Below are 12,926 nucleotides of genomic sequence, written 5' to 3'. Positions count from 1 at the left end.
TTGCATGTTCTCCCCGTGTCTCCCCATGTGTGGGTTTTCTCTGGGTACTCCAAAGACATACACTTACTGGGGTTAGGTTAATTGGAAACTCTAAATTGCCCATAGGTGTGGATGTTGTCTGTCTCTCTGTGTTGGCCCTGCGACAGGCTGGTGCCCTGTACAGGGTGTACCCTGCCTCTTGCACCATGTCAGCTGGGATAGGCTCCAGCCCCCCCGCAACCCTGAACAGGATAAGCAGAAGTGAATAGATGGTGTTGGATCAAGGACACATCTAAAACCTGCAGGACACCGGACCTCGAGGCCTGGATTTGAGGATCCCTGTTTTATGGCAAACACCGAAAATCACTTTTTGGCACAACACCGGAGGGAAATTCATATGTCTGACATAGCTCATCTGCTATCTGTATGAGAACTGAACAGCCTGATGGCTGTGGGAACACATGATTTTCTGCATCTCTCCATTTAATAACAGAGAGAGGAGTCTTCTAGTACTCATGTTTTTATGTTTTTTTTAAAAATTTGTTTCATAAACAGTGTTGTCAGTAATGCATTACTTAGTAATGCGTTACTTTATTCTGACTACTTTTTTTGTAATGAATAATCTAACACATTACTATTTGCAGTCCAGTAATCAGATTAAAGTAACTTATCCAAGTTACTGCGCGTTACTGTTTTTGCCATTTTCCTCAGTACAAAGATATATTTTTGTTTTCTTCTTGCATCTCGGGTATCTAGCTTCAAAAAGACTACGTCAAAGTTAAAGAAACATCTTGAGTCACGGCACAGTCACACTTACAGAGCGAGTCCCATCCGGTGGTGAAGCAGAGCTGCAGCTAATGCAGGAGGCCCCACAGCACCCAAACAACAAAAGCTGGACTTTGGTACAAAACCAGTAAGTGGGGGGAGTTGAAGTTGGTCAGACAGTATGTAGTAGAGGAAATGCTGCCCTTAAACATGGCTGACTCGCCCTCGTTTCGTGGTTGTCATTTTTATGTTGAGGCAGTGGGGGGGTGCTGCTGGCCAAAAAGTGATCATCTGCCATAAAGTGATTTTTCGGTGTTTGCCAAAAAATGATTGCCTGTATTTAAACGGCTGTAAATGACTTGTTGACCTACAATCTGTGAAACATGACTTCTAAAGATTCTTGCAAAACTGTCATGATTGCAGCCCTACCCTGAGAGTGCTGATTACTCATTACCCTCACCTGCACTGTGCTGCTCCCTATTTAAACAGCTGCTCGTCACCAGCTCAGTGCGAGATCGTCTGTTGCTCCAGTCTCAGCTTTCAAGCCGTGTCTCATGTTTCCTAGTTTTTTGGTTTTCTGATCCTGCCTGTTTTTGACCACAGATTTGCCTTTTCCCTTGGTTGCTGGAGGATTTCTGACTTACTGCTGATGGACCCTGCCTGACTCTGACCTTGTCTCATGTTTTTCTGATTTCTGGATCTTCATTGCCTGCCTCCTGTGAATGGACCTGGATTGGCCCCCTGACTCAGCCTCTGGTTGGTGGAATTTGTCCCTGTCGTCTGTTTGTCCCCTGAGCCCTCTAGTTTTCCCTTTGCCCATCCACCTGACCCCTCCCTGGCTGGATCCCCGACCCCAGTGGACCTCCCCCGTCCTGACCCACTAGCCTGTCTACTCCCTGCTAGCCCCTTACCTTTATTTTGGTAATAAAGACATTTTGTGAACCAACTCTGGTCTTGGCTGCGTTTTGGGTTCTGGCTGATTTTGTTTGTACGTTACAGTACGATCTCGCCAGAATGAACCCACAGCCAAAGCCTGATTGGTGTTCTAAGGTGGAGGGTGCCATTACGGGCCTGGAAAGAAATGTCCAGGAGCTTTTACAGGGACTTTCCTCTCTAAGGGATTCTCAAGCCCAAGCTAGGCCCTCCATTACACCGCCACGTCCTCTAGCTGTCACTCCCTCGGTTAACGCGAACAACGAACCTAAGATTCCCCCCCCAGAGCGTTTTGATGGGGATCCCGAACAGTGCAGACCTTTTTTAACCCAGTGTTCTCTGCTTTTTGAACTCCAGCCCTCTGCCTTCCCTTCTGAGCGGGCCAAGGTGGCCTACACTATTTCTCTGCTATCTGGTAAGGCAAAACTGTGGGGAACTTCTGAGTGGGAGAATGATGCCGATAGCTGTGACTCATTTTTTGGTTTTTCTGATGAAATGAAGAGGGTGTTTGATCCAGTCCGTCCTGAGAGGGAGGCTGCCAGGAGACTGTTTTCCCTCAAACAGGGCTCTCGGCCTGTTACTGACTACATAATCAATTTCCATGCCTTGAAGTCCAGTTGTCTTTGGAATAATGAGGCCCTGTTTGATGTTTTTTACCAGGGCTTGTCAGATGAAATCAAAGATGAGATTGCCACCCGTGACCCTCCCAGGACCCTCGAGGCCTTAGAAAGACTTGCCACACGGATTGATCAACGCCTTCGTGAACGTAAGAGAGAGAGGCCTTCATCTAATTATCAAAGACGAGTCTCAACTGTCCAGGTCAGTCCCCGCAGCATGCCACAAGTCTCCACAGCCCCCCCTGTTGGCACTGAGGAGCCCATGCAGTTGGGTAGGACCAGGCTCTCTGCTGAAGAGAGGGAGAGGAGGTTCAGAAATAACCTGTGTTTCTACTGTGGAGAGAGAAACCATCGCGCTCTTAACTGTCCGTCAAAAGGACAGGCTCAGTAAAGCTCGGGGGGTCTTTGCTGAGCCCTATCCTCAGGTCTCAGAACCCTCCACACTATCAGTGCACCATCAGATTTCTTGACTCTCCTGAAGGGAGGGAGATTCCTGTCTTCATTGATTCTGGGGCTGATGCTGACTTTATTGATGTTGGCCTAGCTCATATGCTCACCTTGGAGTTGGAACTGCTTGATAAACCACGTGAGATTCTTGCTATTGATGGACATCTTATTGATCAAATAACTCACCGCACTAAGCCTGTGTCTGTTCTGATTTCAGGAAACCACCACGACAGGATCACGTTTCTACTGACCAGGTCTCCTGAGATTCCTGTGATTCTGGGACGCCCATGGCTAATCAAACACAGCCCAGTCATCAATTGGCTCACTGGTGAGGTTCTGTCTTGGGGTTTATCTTGCTCTACTTCTTGTTTGAAGGAAGCCCCCATCATGACATCTCCCTGCGAGGTTAACCATGACAATCCGGATTTGTCCAAGGTCCCTAAGGTTTATCATGATCTGCGTGAGGTATTTAACAAAACAAAGGCCACTTCTCTGCCTCCCCATAGAGAGTACGACTGTGCCATTGATCTTCACCCTGGAACCACCCCACCCCGGGGCAGATTGTATTCCATTTCTGGTCCTGAAAGAAAGGCTATGGAGGAATACATCTCCGATGCCCTCAAAGCAGGTCTTATAAGAAAGTCTTCTTCTCCAGCCGGTGCAGGATTCTTCTTTGTGGACAAGAAGGATGGGTCTCTTAGACCATGCATCGATTACCGAGGCCTAAACGAGATAACAGTTAAGAACAGGTACCCTCTGCCTCTCATGACTTCTGCTTTTGAGCTCCTTCAGGGTAGTACTGTGTTCACTAAGTTGGATCTGCGTAACGCCTACCATCTGGTCCGAATGAGAGAGGGAGATGAATGGAAGACGGCTTTTAACACTCCTTCAGGGCATTATGAATACCTGGTCATGCCCTTTGGGCTAACCAATGCCCCCGCCGTTTTCCAGGCATTGGTTAACGATGTCTTAAGGGACATGTTAAACAGATTTGTTTTTGTGTACCTTGACGACATTCTGATTTTTTTCAAGGGATCTACCCACCCACATCAAGCATGTTCGTGATGTTCTTCTTAGGCTTCTGCAGAACAATCTATTTGTTAAGGCCGAGAAATGTGCTTTTCATCAGTCATCTGTATCCTTTTTGGGTTCTATCATTGCTCCTGGCAGGATTTCCATGGATCCATCTAAGGTGGCAGCCGTCTTGGAGTGGCCCGAACCATCCAGTTTGAAGGAGCTTCAACGGTTCCTTGGGTTTGCCAACTTTTATCGTCGTTTTATCAGGGGTTACAGCTCTGTGGCTGCCCCTCTTCATCAACTCACTTCAACCAAGACTCAGTTCAAGTGGTCGCCTGAGGCGAGGCATGCTTTTGGTAAGCTGAAACGTCTTTTCACTTCAGCTCCCATTCTGCGTTTTCCTGATTCGTCTAACCCTTTTGTGGTGGAGGTTGATGCCTCAGACACTGGGGTAGGGGCAGTTCTATCTCAACGCTTTGCAGATGATGCCAGGTTACATCCTTGTGCCTTTTTTTCCTCGCCGGCTCTCTGACTCCGAGAGGAATTACGACGTGGGAGACAGAGAGCTGTTAGCTATTAAACTAGCATTGGAGGAATGGAGGCACTGGCTGGAGGGGTCCACACTTCCTTTTACTGTGTGGACAGATCATAAGAACTTGGAATACCTCAAGTCTGCCAAGAGACTGAACCCACGACAGGCTAGATGGGCACTGTTTTTTAGCAGATTCGACTTCATTCTGGCCTATCGACCTGGCAGCAAGAACATCAAACCAGATGCCCTTTCAAGACTTCATCAGTCTTCTGTCTGTTCTTCAGATTCTGTTGACCATGACTACATCCTTCCCTCCAAGACCAGGTTAGCTATAACCAGAATAGAGACCTTGCTCAAGAAGAGTCATCTTAAACAACCACCCCCAGCACAATGCCCTAAGGGTCTTCTGTTTGTCCCTGAAGAAATGGTATCTAAGGTCCTTCAGTTCTGTCATGGCTCTAAACTTTTCTGTCATCCAGGTATAACAAAGACGCTAGCAGTGGTCCAGTCAGGGTTCTGGTGGCCCACTCTGAGAAAGGACACACGAGAGTTTGTGTCAGCATGTGTCACCTGCTCCAGAGTAAAACCCTCCAGACGCTCCCCAGCCGGTCTACTGAGGCCTCTGCCGATTCCTCATCGACCGTGGTCCCACATTTCGATGGATTTTGTCACCGGACTACCTCCCTCTCAAGGTAACACGGTACTCCTCACTGTGGTTGACAGGTTCTCCAAGATGACCCACCTCATTCCGTTACACAAGTTACCATCAGCACCTGATCTCGCTAATGTGATGGCTCGAGAGGTGTTCAGACTTCATGGCATTCCCCGCAACATCGTGTCGGACAGAGGACCACAATTTATTTCCCGTTTTTGGGGTGAGTTTTGCACCCTTCTTGGTATTGATGTCAGTCTCTCTTCAGGTTTTCACCCTCAGACTGATGGCCAGACAGAGAGGATGAATCAGGAGATTGAGTCCAAGTTGCGCATCCTTTGCATGGATGCTCCTCGTCGCTGGTCCCAGAACTTGCCTTGGGTGGAGTATGCCATCAACGGATTACCATCAAGCGCCACGGGTCTGTCACCATTTCATGTTGTGTATGGCTACCAGCCGCCCATTCTCTCTGTTCAGGAGGGAGCTACCCAGGTTCCTGCTGCCCATTTATCAGCGCGTCGCTGTCTCAGAGTCTGGAGAAGGGCCAGAGCTACACTCTGCAAGACCTCTGCTGTTTATGCCCGGAATGCCAATCGCCACAGATCCCAAGCCCCTAGATACCTGGTCGGTCAGAGGGTGTGGTTATCCACCAAGGACCTGCCCATCAAGGTAGAGAACCGCAAGTGGGCACCCCGTTTTGTGGGCCCATTCCCTGTTGCTAGGGTTGTCAACCCAGTAGCTGTGCGTCTCAAACTGCCGCCTTCGTTGCGTGTACACCCCACCTTCCATGTCTCCAAGGTCAAACCATTGATGTCCTCCAGGTTTTGCCCTCCGGCCCGACCCCCTCCGCCCCCCCGGCTCATTGATGGGGCCCCTGCCTTTACTGTGAGGCGGTTGCTGCGTTCCCGCCGTTGGGGCCGTGGCATCCAGTATCTGGTGGATTGGCGGGGCTATGGTCCTGAGGAGCGGTCCTGGCTGCCTTCTCGCCTGATCTTGGACAGGGCCCTCATCCGCGCCTTCCACCGCCGGCATCCGGACCAGCCCAGAGGGGCGTCGCGAGCCGCCCCTTGAGGGGGGGGTGATGTCATGATTGCAGCCCTACCCTGAGAGTGCTGATTACTCATTACCCTCACCTGCACTGTGCTGCTCCCTATTTAAACAGCTGCTCGTCACCAGCTCAGTGCGAGATCGTCTGTTGCTCCAGTCTCAGCTTTCAAGCCGTGTCTCATGTTTCCTAGTTTTTTGGTTTTCTGGTCCTGCCTGTTTTTGACCACAGATTTGCCTTTTCCCTTGGCTGCTGGAGGATTTCTGACTTACTGCTGATGGACCCTGCCTGACTCTGACCTTGTCTCATGTTTTTCTGATTTCTGGATCTTCATTGCCTGCCTCCTGTGAATGGACCTGGATTGGCCCCCTGACTCAGCCTCTGGTTGGTGGAATTTGTCCCTGTCGTCTGTTTGTCCCCTGAGCCCTCGAGTTTTCCCTTTGCCCATCCACCTGACCCCTCCCTGGCTGGATCCCCGACCCCAGTGGGCCGCCCCCGTCCTGACCCACTAGCCTGTCTACTCCCTGCTAGCCCCTTACCTTTATTTTGGTAATAAAGACATTTTGTGAACCAACTCTGGTCTTGGCTGCGTTTTGGGTTCTGGCTGATTTTGTTTGTACGTTACAAAAACAGGTTATTTCTTCATGTTATATATAAACCCTTCATAAATCATGCTGACTGCACTCTATTTACCAATATAAGCAAATACATTACACATAAAAGCACACAGAAAAATCTGAATCATTTTATGGCAGTCGATCACTTTTTGGCACAACAGCGGCAGCTATTGAAAGTAACTAATAGAGTAACTTGTAATCTAACTTAGTTACTTATAAAATTAAGTAATCAGTAAAGTAACGAAGTTACTTTTTAAAGGAGTAATCAATAATCAGATTATTTTTTCAAGGTAACTATGCCATCACTGTCCATAAAGATGTTATAAAGTGGGTCATCAGAGTTGTTCAGAATGGCTTCTGTGGTGGTAACTGGTTACACTCCAAGTGGTTATAAGACAGTAGGTCTGTAAGCTTCTGTGACATTGGCATACAGCAGATAATGGGTTTTATTTTCTTTGGTAGGACAGTCAAACTATGTCAAACTAATCCAGTCAGGTGGGAGGAGAGAGAAACATGACTGAAGTCTCTTGAAATTATGAAGAGTACTGTTAGGTTCAGACCACCGTTAAATAAAGAAAGACACAGAAACCCGTAGTGATCTTTTTACCTGCAGGGAGAGTCTCCGTCAGCCACCACTCGTGTGTGTGTCTCAGAGAGAGTCTGACTTCCTTCTTCCTGCCGGCTCTTTTATTTTAGCATCACGTGAGTGTGTGGGGGTGTGTGTATGTGTGTGTGACGTCAGAAAACAGGTGTTACCTGCTTTCCTCACCTGGAGGGTTTGGATATGTGCAAGTATGTTTTGTCCTTACAATCCGATTGTCATGTGCATGTTTATGATAAACACATTGTGATATACAGAAAAACAGTTAAACGCTTATCTATTCTTACATTTCCTTCCTGTTTATCATGAACATAGCACATACTACCCTGAATGAGGTTGAGGTGAAAAACCTGTCGTGCGGCTGTCTATCCTTCTTTTGACCCAAAGTCACTCTCTATTCTTTCAAGACAGGAAAACTCCTCAATGGCCCCGCCGCTCACGGCAGCCACTGCTAGTCAGTCTCACTCGGGGAAGCACCTACATACATTTGCAAATTTTAAACATTAGTCTGAAAACCAGTTTACATCCACCCCCATCACTTGGTCTCCCATTTTCAATGGGGGTTTCATATTTGGTCTTCTGTTTCCCCCTCCTGCCCACCCTGCACAAGGGTACACTGATAGAAAGCTGAAATGAAAACATTCGTCATCATTTTCCTTAAACATGGAACAATACAACTGAAAAATAAACAAAACAGTAGCAGAATGACCCCTGGTGGCCCTAAGACTTTCAGCAGGGCTTGCCACCAAGCTCCAGTAGTCAGCCAAGAGAGCCAGTCCTGACTCCCTCCAGGTGTCTGCCGTTCCACATACTGCTGCAGAGTGTCTAAGTCAGACAAAGCAGTGTGGATACTCCCCCCGTCACCGTTTTCATCGGGGATGAAGGTGCAACAAGTCTGTCCAATTATCTTACATACTCCTCCTTGCGGGGCGGCCAGCAAGTCCAAAACCACTCTGTTCTGCATCACCATTGCACGCCAGGCGCTCAACTCCTGTGAAGTTCCTTTGCCTAAAGTTCTTGTGGCGTTTATCAGACGGAGTAGGGCGTACCTGTTTATCTCGACATGATCCCGAACCAGTCCGACTCTGACCCATGGAAACAGGCTCTGTCCTATCTTTTCCCCGGTTCCCCATATTCTCCATTCCTTGGGAACATCCTCGACCCGTCCAGTCACTTCACGGCGGTGCCTGCTGGTGGTGCTTGTTCTTTGCATAAAAAACACGTGGTCTGATAGTGATGCTATGCTGCACAGTCCATTTCAGTCGGGTGATAAGGAGACATATGCTTTGTGTCCACATACAAAATACCAGTCCGTCAGTACCCGGGTTCCTTTAGGCCCAGGGTGCAGATCCAGTTCCACGTGGTCATCGCACGTGAATGAGCCATCCCTGTTTACTGGGGGATTCAGTTGTTTTCTTCACGGGTTTGAGACAAAGGTGGCCTAGGGCTCACCCCCCCCTTTGTACCCCGATTTCCGTCCCCTACTCAGCGTTGTTGGCTCAATCCTTTTGCACTGGCTGAGGTGTATCCACGTGGATCTCTCTGCTATTTTGACTGCAGTTGGTGTGGTCAGTAGTACTTTGTAGGGTCCGTCCCACCGGCGTTGGTTCCAGCACTTCTTCTTGATCACTCTGACCAGGACCCAGTCTCCCACCGCTACCGGATGTTCCTGTTGAGAAGCAGAAGAGCCTTCCGGCAGTTTATTTATATCAACAACCTTTTTGCTTTGGAACAATTTTCTCATCCGATCACTCAAGTCTGTCTCTTCCTCTGCTTGTTGTTCTTCTGTGTACACCGGGAGTCTAAAAGGTCGGCCAAACAATGCCTCATAGGGGGTTATCCCTGTGTTGTTGGGGGTCACATGCATGTATGTTTTTACTAAGTCTATGCATTCTACCCAGGGCCTTCCCGTTTCTGCCATATATTTCCTTAGTCTGTTTTTTACTGTGCCATTCGTTCTTTCAATGAGTCCTGCGCTTTGCGGATGATAAGAACAGTGATTTTTTTTAGCTGTACCCCTAGTTTTTGAGATACTTTGCTCACTATTTCATTTACGAAATGTGGGCCGTTGTCACTCCACAGCTTTTCAGGTATCCCATACGTGGGTACAATAGTTTTGCACAGAGCTTTTGCTACTGTGAGTGCGTCCGCTTTCACTGCTGGAATTATTTCGATCCACTTAGTCAGAGGATCTATTAATACTAAGCAATACTTATAGGTCTTACTCTCCATCCCACCCTGTTGATACATGTGTTAAACCATGTGTCAATATGGCTGCTGTTTTGAATAGTGACCTAGGAAGTACAGGTTTTCCATTTATATGGTACGACTGGTTTAGTTTAAATGCCCCATCTTTTATCCATTGTTCTACTTCAGTTTTAGGAGCTTGCTGCTGCATATCATGCAGCACTTCGGGTCACAAGGGTTCTACGATTGTTGTATAAGCGTCTGAGGTGCCATATTTACCACTTGCGGCCAGTCTTGCCACTTTGTCAGCGTAGTTGTTTCCCAATACTATCAAGTCTGTGCCTGTTTTGTGTGCCGCGCATTTACAAATGGCCAGGGTTGATGGTAGTTTTATGGCTGCTAATAGGTTTTTTAACAGTTCAGCATGTTTCACTGGCTTTCCTGTAGAGGTCAGCATTCCCCATCTCGCCCACTGCGCTGCAAACAAATGTACAGCAGAAAAGGCATACTGGTTGTCAGTGTAAATCGTGACTGCTTTACCTGCATAATGCTTGCATGCTTCGGTTAATGCGAATAACTCGGCTGCTTGAGCAGAGAGGTGTGAGGGCAGTTTCTCAGCTTTGATTATGGTGGTATTGGTGACTATAGCGGAGCCCGTTTCTGTTTTGCTTCTATCATTTTTCCAGCTTGAGCCATCCACAAACACAACGTGGCCTTTTGCCAGTGGTTCATCTTGCAAGTCTAATCTGGGCTTGCTGTTTTGTTCCGCCAGCACTTTGCAGTCATGAGGTTCGCCATCATGTGGCGTTGGTAGCAGAGTGGCTGGGTTTAGAGTGGTGCAGTGCTATGTGTGGTTGTGATAACAGGAGAGTTATGCAGCTCAAGTGTCTGGCTGGAGATAAGAATGTCATTTTGCTCTGTAAGAGCAGTACTGATACTGCATGTGGCACTTTAAGTGTAAGCGAGTGGAAAAGCACCAGTTCTCTGGAGGCCTCAACAGCGAGTGCTGCTGCACATACTGCTTGCACGCAATGTGGTAATGCTCGTGAGACTGCATCTAGGCGTTTGGAGTAATAAGCGATTGGCCTTAATTTATCTCCAAAAGACTGTAACAGAGCTGAGGTCATAAACCCATCCTTGCAATCTACAGTCTGGACAAAATCTTTTTTGTAATTTGGAAGAGGCAGCACTAGGTCTGTTACCGGTACTTCTTTTACTTTTGTGAAAGCTTCTCCAGCCTCTCTTGTCCATTGTATGACATCTGTCATTGCCATGGGGTTGGCATATATTAGGGAGAGCAATGGTTGCGTCAGTTGGGCATAATTAGGGATCCATGCTCTGCAATAATTACACAGGCCTAAAAAGGCCATCATTTGCTTCTTGGTTTGTGGCTTAGGTGTTTGTGCTAGTGCTGTTTGTGTGTGTTAGACGCCAGTAATGTGTGTGTGTGTGTGTGTGTGTGTGTGTGTGTGTGTGTGTGTGTGTGTGTGTGTGTGTGTGTGTGTGTGATCTCACTTCCCTTCCCTGCTGATCAAGCAACTCGCCCTCATCTGACTTGTCTGAAGTCCTCTCCGATCAGTGTGACACAGTCTGGTTAGTCCACGTTCCATTCACCAGTTGTGGACATTCATTTCATCAATGGCCCGTCAAGCTGCAGTTGTAACATCTGTCATCTCGAGGCACCTAGTGGCAACTGTTCAGTACAGAGTCAATGTTGCTGTTCTCTGTCAACATCTTATTTGTCCTTTTTTCATCTGGTTCTTCTTCTTCTGATTAACCATCTCCTGCGCATGTTGCACATGACGCTCAGTTCAGTGTGATGGCTGTCACACTTCAGGTCTCTGCTCTGAGCGGCCTATCTGGTCTGTCTCCATACAGGAGAGCGGAGTGTTGAGGGCTCTTCTGAGGTGGAGCTGTTCTGCTTGTCTGCAGGTTGTGGTGCAGCAGCGACTCAATGAGGAGGTGGAGGTGGTGGATCTCGTGTTTACAGACGATCATTCTGGTCCGGACGATGTCTGATCGGAGGGCAGGAGTCCAGATCTGGGTCAGAGATTTTCAGCGCTTATAAATTTGCCTGCAAAAAGGGCATAGAGAGATGAGGTATCACAAGTAACAACAAATGGAGTTGGCCCCAAAACCGCCACTCCATTAATTAGGGCATCAGCTGTTCTGCCGCTCAAAACTCCACTAAGATCTCACTCTCCGCCGAGTTCTTTAACTATTAATTTTCTACTCCTGCGTTCCCATCTCCATTTTTTCCTAGTGAGACGTCTCTCACAGGTTCTTCTACGTGTAAGAAAACAGAGAAAAAGGACACGTTCAAGGAGGCCTAATCACCTTAGGTTAAACAACACAATTTGTCTTTAACCTCTTTTATACATGACCCAGTCTGTGTGCCACCCATTCGCTGATGGGTGTTACCCTTTTAAGCAGACTCCCAATGTCTACTCAACCCCGACAGTAACAGATGCAATTTTTAATTTACCTTTTAAATCAAATTCTTTCCCATTTTAAATTATTTGGAATCTTTCTCCCTCGATTTGTGTTACGGCCGTGCCTCAAAGGCAGGGTCGTTGAATCCAGGCGGCTGTCCAGCAAAGAGTGAAAATTCGAGTTCCTCCGTAATTTGCAAATGCAGGAGGACTGAAGCATTTTTTTCTTCAGCTTGGCCAGACACTCGACACTTCTTTGCGGAAGAACTTACTGGATCCTACCAACAATCACCAAAATTGTTATGGAAATTTATATATTAAAAATGAGAGAGACAAGATTCCTTTCCATGGTTTATTACTCATGTAAGGAGAAGTCACCCCATACCCCCAGAGGGGCATGAGTGAATTCTGCATTCTACACAGAAACACAATGTCCTTATACCCTTTTACACCCCCCTGTTGAGGCATGGCAAGGCCCATGACTCATTAATGCTACAATTTTTTTTTTTAAAAAGATAGATATCATCCTTAGATGTTGCCCCATCCTTCCTGCTGTTAAATTTAATTACTGCACTAACTCCCCCTCCTCCTCAACCTGTGAACCACCAACTGCCCCCTGTAGCTGCGGGGGAGGTGGTTGAGCTGGAAAAGGCGGTTGAGCTGGGGGAGGTGGTTAGTCTGGAAAGGTGGTTGAGGTGGGGGTTGCACCCTAAAAGGCCTAACAGTCTCGTCCTCAGGCCTTAACAAAGCAGCATGCACATTGCAGGAAGTTTGGTTTCCCTTCTTTTGTTGTCTACCCACGGCCCTTTTTTGTGCCTGTTCTAACCACGTTTTTGCCACCATTAACTGTCTCTTTTCAACTTTCCTCTTCCCTTCCTTTGTTTCCCACCTAATCTTCACATTCCCTTAACTCCAACTTTTCACTAAAACCATACTTTTTCTTCCATTTATCGCAAAATGTTGTGCTGCCCGGAGAGTATCTCTCCATATATTTTAAATCCCCTTCTAGGGCAGGCTTACTCGGTTTGCTGTCCGTAATCCCCATTTTACTCCCCTTGCTTTGTCCCGTACAGACCACGTGTCTTTATTGAGACCTAAATCC

This window comes from Archocentrus centrarchus, unplaced genomic scaffold (genome assembly GCF_007364275.1).
Source record: "Archocentrus centrarchus isolate MPI-CPG fArcCen1 unplaced genomic scaffold, fArcCen1 scaffold_58_ctg1, whole genome shotgun sequence".
NCBI classification, from domain to species: domain Eukaryota; kingdom Metazoa; phylum Chordata; class Actinopteri; order Cichliformes; family Cichlidae; genus Archocentrus; species Archocentrus centrarchus.
The sequence above is the reverse complement of the archived record's forward strand: the minus strand, read 5'-3'. Positions refer to the sequence as shown.